Source organism: Peromyscus maniculatus, chromosome 5 (assembly GCF_049852395.1).
Source record: "Peromyscus maniculatus bairdii isolate BWxNUB_F1_BW_parent chromosome 5, HU_Pman_BW_mat_3.1, whole genome shotgun sequence".
Taxonomy (NCBI): Eukaryota; Metazoa; Chordata; class Mammalia; order Rodentia; family Cricetidae; genus Peromyscus; species Peromyscus maniculatus.
Genome location: NC_134856.1, coordinates 77,327,766 through 77,336,392, shown reverse-complemented (window position 1 = coordinate 77,336,392; position 8,627 = coordinate 77,327,766).

The following is an 8,627-nucleotide window of genomic DNA, read 5'->3' as shown; positions in this document are numbered from 1 at the left end:
TCCAGGCAGCGAGCGCACCTCGGGTGGCAGGGGTTCTGTCCCGGGAGCAGGGTCTCCCCACCAAAGACTCAGTCTTCCAAGCTTCTGGAGAAGCAGCACCCGCCTCACCTTGTCCCGTATTATTGCTGGGCCGGACCGGTATGTAGGTTCTAGGGAGTCTGTTCTAAAGTTGCAAAGGGAAGCTGGGGGAAAGGGCTTAGCAAAACCCGGATAGGTGTTAGGGTTCATACAGGAAACCCAGACGCGGGGTTAACAAGTTCCCTGTCCTGTTGGAAAGAAATGTCCCGCTGCTCTGCACATGTAATCTCTCGTTTTTCTCTCTCCCTTTCAAGAACCATGCTTCTGTTAGCCTCAGTTCCCTTTATAGCGCGTGGATAAGAAAGCAGGCCCCGGAGTCAGCTTACCGAAATTCAACCCCCAAATTCCTGACTCCATCTGTCTGTGAAGTGGTAGTTTATGTATGCCTAAGTTTCCTGAAATGAAAATGAAATAACATAGCTCATAGAGATGTAGGGTTAAATAAAATATCCATCAAAAGCAGGTACTGTCATGCTACAGTTTGTCAACTAAAAAATGCATATTAATACTTTTTCTGGTGACCTCGCTTATAATCCAGAGACAGAAATTTTGCAAAGGGCAATCGCAGATGTTGGGCAGTTCCTGAACGGAAGTCCAGACACCGGCAGAGGGGAGAAATGATTGTACAGGCCAGCCCATGAGCTTCTCTCGGTGTGCACATCATCCTGGTTATGGAATGGGACCTGAGGGAGCTAATCATGGCCAGGAGCACTACTCACCCAATTTGGGAAATGTGGGGGATTGGGGAAGGGGGTAAGGAAAACCTTCCAGCAGGGAAGTGTAATAGGGATACGTTTACTAAAGCGCTTACTAGCCTGTGCACTGAACACTAATTCACTGCTGCAAGATAGGCCTCGGAATCTCAATGTGTTGAAATGTCAGTTCTCTCCAAAGGCCAGTGGATTTTGACAAGCTAAAATCTAAAAACCCATGAAAGTGTTTGTGTATGTGCATAGCCTATTCTAAACCTTGCCGTGAAGCTACCATCTAAAACATTGCATAGTAAGCAAAAGGGAGGCATGGAATGGTGTGACGACAGAGTCCAAATACACTAAAAGTAGAGGTAATTCGATGTGGGAATTGTAATCTTCCAATAAGGAGCACAACTGGACGACCACATACAAATGAATCTCACACCACAGACACGTGCTGACTTCCGAGTAGTCACAGAACTGAGCACAGACACAAGCACTATACAACCTCTTGAAGAAGACAACAGAATCTGGGAACCTAGGGCCGGCTAAGACTTCGTAGGTGTGCCTTCCACAAAGTGAAGAAGAATGAAGGGCGGGCTGGGGGACAGGGCGTGATGGTGACTACTATGATGGACACACAGGAAACCCAGATGCGGCCCTAGTGAGTTCCTGTCCCACTGGGAAAAGTGCCCCACTGCTCTCCACACTGAACTCTCCATCCTTCTCTCTTGCTCTCAAGAACCATGCTTCTAATAGCCTCTTTCTCTTTCCCTTTATAGCATGCAGCCAAGAAAGCAGGAGGGAGGAGACAGAGAGGCAGAGAGAATAAGACTCTAAAACATAAACATAAAAATGTAAAAATATATTCCAAAAATAACTGTAAAGTGAAAAATATTCACAATACATTCACCTAGCAAGGGAGCTATATCCAGATTGTATGATGACTTCATAATTCAATAAGACAGGGGCTGACAAGATGGCTCAGTAGTTCAAAGTGCTTGCTGCTCTCTCAGAAGACCTGAGTTTGGTTCCTAGCATCCAGGTCAGGTGGTTTATAGCCCTGTAACTGCAGCTCCTTTTCTGGCCTCCTCGGATACACATACAACACACACACACACACACACACACACACACACACACACACACACACAAAACACAGTAAAGTAAAGCATTTTTGTAATTCAATAAGAGTCTGAATTTTTTAGCAAATAAAAGAATGTAGACCACAGGGGAATGTAGAAACAGCCAGCGGTACACGCAGGGAGGCTTTGCCTCGTTAGTTATTTGGGAAATTAAACCCACAGACAGAACAAAAGCACCGTTGAAGAGGCTAACGTTTCAAAGCGCTGGCTAGGGTGTGCAGCAGTTAGCAATTGGCCTTCTCCACAAGACTGAAGTGAGCACTGCTTTGGAAAACAATTTATCAACTTATTTAAAAGATCAACACCTTTAGTCGTCCTATGGCCCAGCAATTTCCTCCTTTGTGTTTAACCAAGACAAATAAAACCATATGCCCACACAAAGAATTAGACACAGATATTCATAACAGCTTTAGTCTCAGTAGCCCCAAACTAAAAATAACCCACGTGTCTACTAACACATGAATGGATAGACAAATGGTAGTGTATTTGTTGAATAGGATATTACTCAGCCGCATAAAGAGATAAGCAGCGGTCAGTTCCACATAAATGAATCCCATAAACTCTGTGCTGAGCTAAAGCAGCCAAACCAAATGTGTGATGTATGATTATTTCTCAGGAAACTAGAAAGAGAAAAACTACAGTGACAGGATTGCTTGAAGCTGACGATGTCTTGGGAGAGGACAGACCAAGACTAAACAAGGACCCTGTTTGTTCTGATTTGTTTTCACACTAAATGAAGGATGGGTTCATTTACGTATGAATTATTACCTGGAGTTTATCTTAAAATACCTTGCATATTATTTTAAGATGTGTGCTTTTACATATTAGTGATGACATGAGACCCAATATTATGGCAGAGGTGAGTTTTATTTTTGTGGTTAATAGTCTCCCTTCCCAATAGCCCTTTAAAACACTGAATTTGAGTCGCTTCTTAGTCCTTTGGCTGAGATCAGTGCAAAATGCAGAAGCTGACACAGGTTTGTACTTAGTTTTCACAATAGTGATGTTCCTTACAAAATTCAAAATGTAACAGTTTGGAAAAATATTAAATACTTAAGAATAAATAACATCAACAGATTTATTAAATTGTCCCTTTGAAAATGAATAATTTGTTATGTATAGTTGTAAATAGATTATACCGGTGAGTGAAAAAAATGAGAGTATATGTTCACAAAGCAGAATTTTAGAGGGGAGAAGGAAAACTAGTCCTATAAATGAACAAGGTATATTCTCTATCTTGGAGCAATAAGATGTGTTAGTTGCAGCCGGGCGGTGGTGGCACACGCCTTTAATCCCAGCACTCGGGAGGCAGAGGCAGGCGGATCTCTGTGAGTTCGAGGCCAGCCTGGTCTCCAAAGCGAGTTCCAGGAAAGGCGCAAAGCTACACAGAGAAACCCTGTCTCGAAAAACCAAAAAAAAAAAAAAAAAAAAAAAAAAAAAAAAAAAAGATGTGTTAGTTGCATAACACCTCTCCTACCAGCGAGTTGTTTTAATAATCTCTTTATCTCTTATGGATGACAAGAAGGCCCCTTAAGTCCTAGACAGAATCTAAAATCTCCTTCAGAATGGAATCAGTTTGAGAGATTGATATCCTGTGAGCTGGAAACCAAGACTTTCTCAGTAAAAACCTTCTGCTCTATAGATATGTTGTTATAAGAACTTTGATTTAAAAATTATTTCATGCATAACAAAGTCGATCATGAAAATATTCACATGTTATGATAAACAGTCATTTGTGCATGACTGAATATAACATCAGGAGGAGTATTTTAAGTTTTCCTTTAGATTTGGTGTTCAAATAAGCAGAGATAAAGTCCAGGGAACTTTAGAATGTATATGCTTTTCTTCTTCTTCTTCTTCTTTTTTTTTTTTTGGTTTTTTCGAGATAGGGTTTCTTTGTGTAGCTTTGCACCTTTCCTGGAACTCAATTGGTAGTCCAGGCTGGCCTCAAACTCACAGAGATCCGCCTGGCTCTGCCTCCCGAGTGCTGGGATTAAAGGCGTGCGCCACCACCGCCCGGCGCTTTTCTTCTTGTAAATCTCCCTACAGCAAGCATCTGCATGTTTCAGTGTTAAACACTGAATTCCCTTCAAAACTGAACTTAATTTAAAAAAAATCTTAGCGTGGCAAATTGCTTTGAAGAAGCAGATTCCTTTGTGAGGTCTTCCTTCCAAAGATCCTTCATGATGTGTCAGCTGCAGACCCAAGGAGAGGAATCGCCTAAACCCAGACTAGCTGGTCGATGCTGGTCATCCACTAAACAGCCCGTGGCAGTTATTAAGTGTTAGGTGTGATCGCTGTTATGGGAAAGAGGGGAGGTCCCAAGGTGAATTGCTATAAACTGGGGATGCTTGTATGTGTTATAAAAACCATCGTTGGTTATGAAGAGGTTATTTACAAACTTTGGCATTATAAACAGTAGTTCAACCTTCCCCATGCCCCCTGAAAAGATATACATTATTATTCCAAAATTCAGGGAGCACAATGAGGACATACTGGACCAAAGCAAGACTAAAAACCAGCTGGGCAAATTCCAAAACTCTGCATCTCCATTTCTGATATCAAAACACTTTTCAGATCTCCAACTCCTTTCATCATTGTTGACTGCAACATATTTCTTTGCTGGGGCTGGTTCCATTACCTGATAGCAGCTTTCCTCAGTAGGTATCCCATGGCTCTGACTTCTCAAACATCTCGTGGTCTCCAAGGCAATCCAAGCTTCCACTTCATAACTTCATGCAATGGCCTCTGTAGGCCTTCATTCAGGGACACCCCTGACACATGCCTGGCCTCAGTGGCTTTCCTTTGTCATAGAGACAAATTCCATAATGCCTTTCTTCTATCCTTGACTCTAAAGCCAGAATCACGTGGCCAAGCTACCAAGTTATGCGGCTTGGTGGGGTCCCCTTGTTCAATTAATTCTTCATCAGCTTTCTGTTTTCCATAGTTTTCTTCACTGCCTAAGCTCGGCAGTGAAGCTTGGCTATCCTGGAACTTGCTCTATAGACCAGGCTGACCTCAAGCTCAGCGATCCACCAGCCTCTGGGATTAAAGGCATGTACCACCACACCTTGCTCTAAGATTTTCTTTAATTCCTTTTCTTAAATTGGGAATTTAGCTGGGTGGGATTTTGCCCTGAGGTCATCATTCCATTTATTCCATTTCTTAAACTGTTTATCTCCTTGAACACAGAATTTAGCTTCATTCCACTTTCTGGTGTTCCTTTTCTCCTCAAAAATTTTCCCTTGTTCAACTTGCTCCTTTTCATTAGAGTTAACACTAGTAATCACACAACAGAGTCTATACTAGGCTGTTTTGAGATGTCCTCTGTCAAGGGAATTAATCCCAAAGTCTTCACTTTAGCCTCAAGCAAACTTTTTTGACAAGGGCAAAAAACAACCAAATTCTTCAACAAATATCAAAAGAATTATTTCTAGGCAACACACTAAAATTCTTCTCCTCTGAAACCTCTTGAGTTCCCCCACAGTTCAAATCACTCTTAGCACCACTGTCTTCCATGTTCCTACTTGTATGGCCCATTAAGCAGCACTTAAGGCATTCCACTGCTTTCCTAACCCAAACTCCCAAGGTCCAAATTCCTCCAAAGAAAATCATGGTCCGGCCTTTCACTGTAATACCCTAGTCCCTGGTACCAACTTCTATCTTAGGGTTTCTATTGATCTGAAGAGACACCATGACCAACTTATAAAGGAAAGCATTTAATTATGGTGGCTCGCTTACAGTTCAGAAGTTTAGTCCATTATCGTCATGGCAGGAAGCAAGGCAGCATGCCGGCAGACACGGTGCTAGAGAAGGAGCTGAGAGTTCTTACATCTTGATTCACAAGCAACAGGAAGTGGTCTGAGACACTGGGAAGTACCTTGAGCATATAGAAGACCTCGAATACCGACTCCACAGTGACACACTTCCTCCAACAGGCAATACCCACTCCAACAAAGCCACACTTCCTAATAGTGCCACTCCCTATGAGCTTATGGGGGCCAATTATATTCAAACTACCACACTAGGTTTACAATACTAAGTGTGATTTTCCTCCTGTTGGGTGAGCCATAAGTCCAATTAAACAGCTGTTCATTACCGCCAAGCTATGAGTGTCACTATTGCACCTTTAGGGATATCTTGTCATTCATAAGTGCCACAGTGTGGTAGAACTGTTCATTGTTTTCTTCCCTTGGCAGTTTGCATAGCACCTATGAAAGCTAGTATTCCTTTAGTCCTGTGTATGAAGTGCAATTTGAAGATCCCGTCTTACTCCAGTTATGATGGCTAAGATCAAGAAAACAACTGACAACAGGTGCTGGTGAGAATGTGGGGAAAGGGAAATGCTTATTCAGTGTTGTAGGATTGCAAAATGGTGCAGCTGCTCTGAAAATCAGTGTGGAGAATTCTCAAAAGGCTAAAAATAAATCTACCGTATGACCTGTCTAGACCACTCCTTGGCATATACCCAAAGGACTGGACATCTGACTCCACAGATACTTACTCCAATGTGTTCTTTGCCACTCTGTTTACAATACATAGGAAATGGAACCAACATAAATGTCTTCCAACTGATGATTGGATAATGATAATGTGGTATATATACACAATGGAATACTATTCCGCTCTAAATAAAAACAAGTGATGAATGGATAGAGAAAATGTAGTATATTTATACAATAGAATATTACATAACATTAAAAAATGAAATAATGAAATTCTAAGGTTAATGGAACTAGAAAAAAACATCCTGAGTGAGGTAACCCAGAAAGACAAATATAGTATTTATTCACTCATGTGTAGATATTAGCTGTTAAGTCTATGATAACCAAGTGTGGGGAGGGGAGAGGGAAGGGGTACAAGGGAAGGAATATAAGGAGAGACAGATAAAATTAAGGGCCATCTGAGGAGTTGTATGGAAATCTAACACAGTAGAAGCTTCTCTTTGTAGCCTCAGCCCCCACATACTGGGATTGTAGGAGTATTGGGATTATACACATATCTACCACGTACAGCTTGGAATTTCATTGTTAAAAATGCCTATAGGCAAAAACATTTAAGTCACCTGGCTGCAAAATTGAATTTACTCAACTTTAATTAAGAAGATTATAGATTGACTCCAACCAGGAAAACAGATCAGTACCTTGTTGAACTATCATCAGAGAAGCTTGCTCCTGCAGCAGATGGGAACGAATACAAAGACCCACAGCCAGATATTATGCAAAGAGTGAATGAGAGACCTTGGAATAGTCAGCCCTAAATGAGATGTCTCCATCAAATTCCTCCCTTCAGGCCCCAGGGAACCCTGCAGAAGAAAATGAACTCAACTGCGTCTTTGGAGGTTCCTTGTCTCATAATGTCATGCCAGGACTTTTTAATTTAATTTAATTTAATTTTTGTTCTTCTTTCATATTTTACATCCTGACGACAGTCTCCCTTCCCTCTTCTCCTCCAAGTCCCTCTCCCCTCCCCTCCCCAAGATCCACTCTTCCTCCATTCCCCTTCAGAAAAGGGCAGGCCACAGATGTCTCTGTGTAGATCAGGCTGGCCTTGAATTCATAGAGATCTACTTACATCAGCCACCAGAGTTCAGGGATTAAAGGCATGTGCCACCATGGCTAGTTGGTCCTCACCCTTAAGATGAAATGGGATGTTATGGAATAGTCATTTTGGACACTGTGAAGATGTGCTGCTTTCATTGGTTTAATAAAGAGCTAAATGGCCAATGGCTAGGCAGGAAGGAGCTAGGTGGGGATGAAAAAGGATAGAGTCACACCAGAAATAAGGTCACCGAGGGACAAAGATGCACCTCATTTTAGAGGTGACTGACTGTCCAGCAAGTACAATGGATTGCTGTGTGCTGTGCATGAGGGCTTACCATCCAATTGGGCCATTTTCCTTCTGACATGTTTTCCATCCAGGATGTGATTACTTCATATACAGTGTGCCCAGAAAGACTGTCCAGTGTGGTGAAGTAATTGTTAAAAAGGAAAATCAGCTTCCTTGGCAAATGGCAAGCCATAGTACATCATGATCCTCTCGATGTTCTCTGCTGAGGCTTCAGTCCCCATGAACCTGGAAGAGTTGGCAAACTTTCTTGTCTTTGTTCAGTTGGAACCTCCAATTCACCCCTGTATGATCTGGAAAACCTCATTTCTGTCTCTCTCTCCAAACCCCGCCCATTCAGAAAGTCTCCAAACAAAGAAAAGGCACCAAAAAGCCCAGTTCCACATTCTTGGTGGCTACAGCAGCCTCCTCCCCTGAAGTAGCCAGCCACCCGAGTCCCCACCTAAAGTGCTCAGCTTTTGACCATACTTGGGCACAAACCCACCTTGTGATGGACACATCCTCACCCCTCACCTACCATCTATATAATCTCCCTGCTTTAGTTCAGGCATGCAGCTTCTCCAGCCTCTATCTCTAGGACTGCAGAACTCACCCAGGAATTGCTTTGCTCAAATAAACCTGTTGTTATACTTTAAAGAAAAAAAGAAAGAAAAAAGAAAAGGGTAGGCCTCCCAGGGCTATCAATCAAATGTGGCATATCATATTGCAATAAGACTAGGTATATCCCCTTATATAAAGACTTCAAGACAACCAAGTAGGAGGGAGAGGGTCCCAAAAGCAGGCAAAAGAGTCAGAGACAGCCCCCGCTCCCACTGTTAGGAGTCCCACAAAAACCTCAAGCTACACAATTGTAACATATATGCAG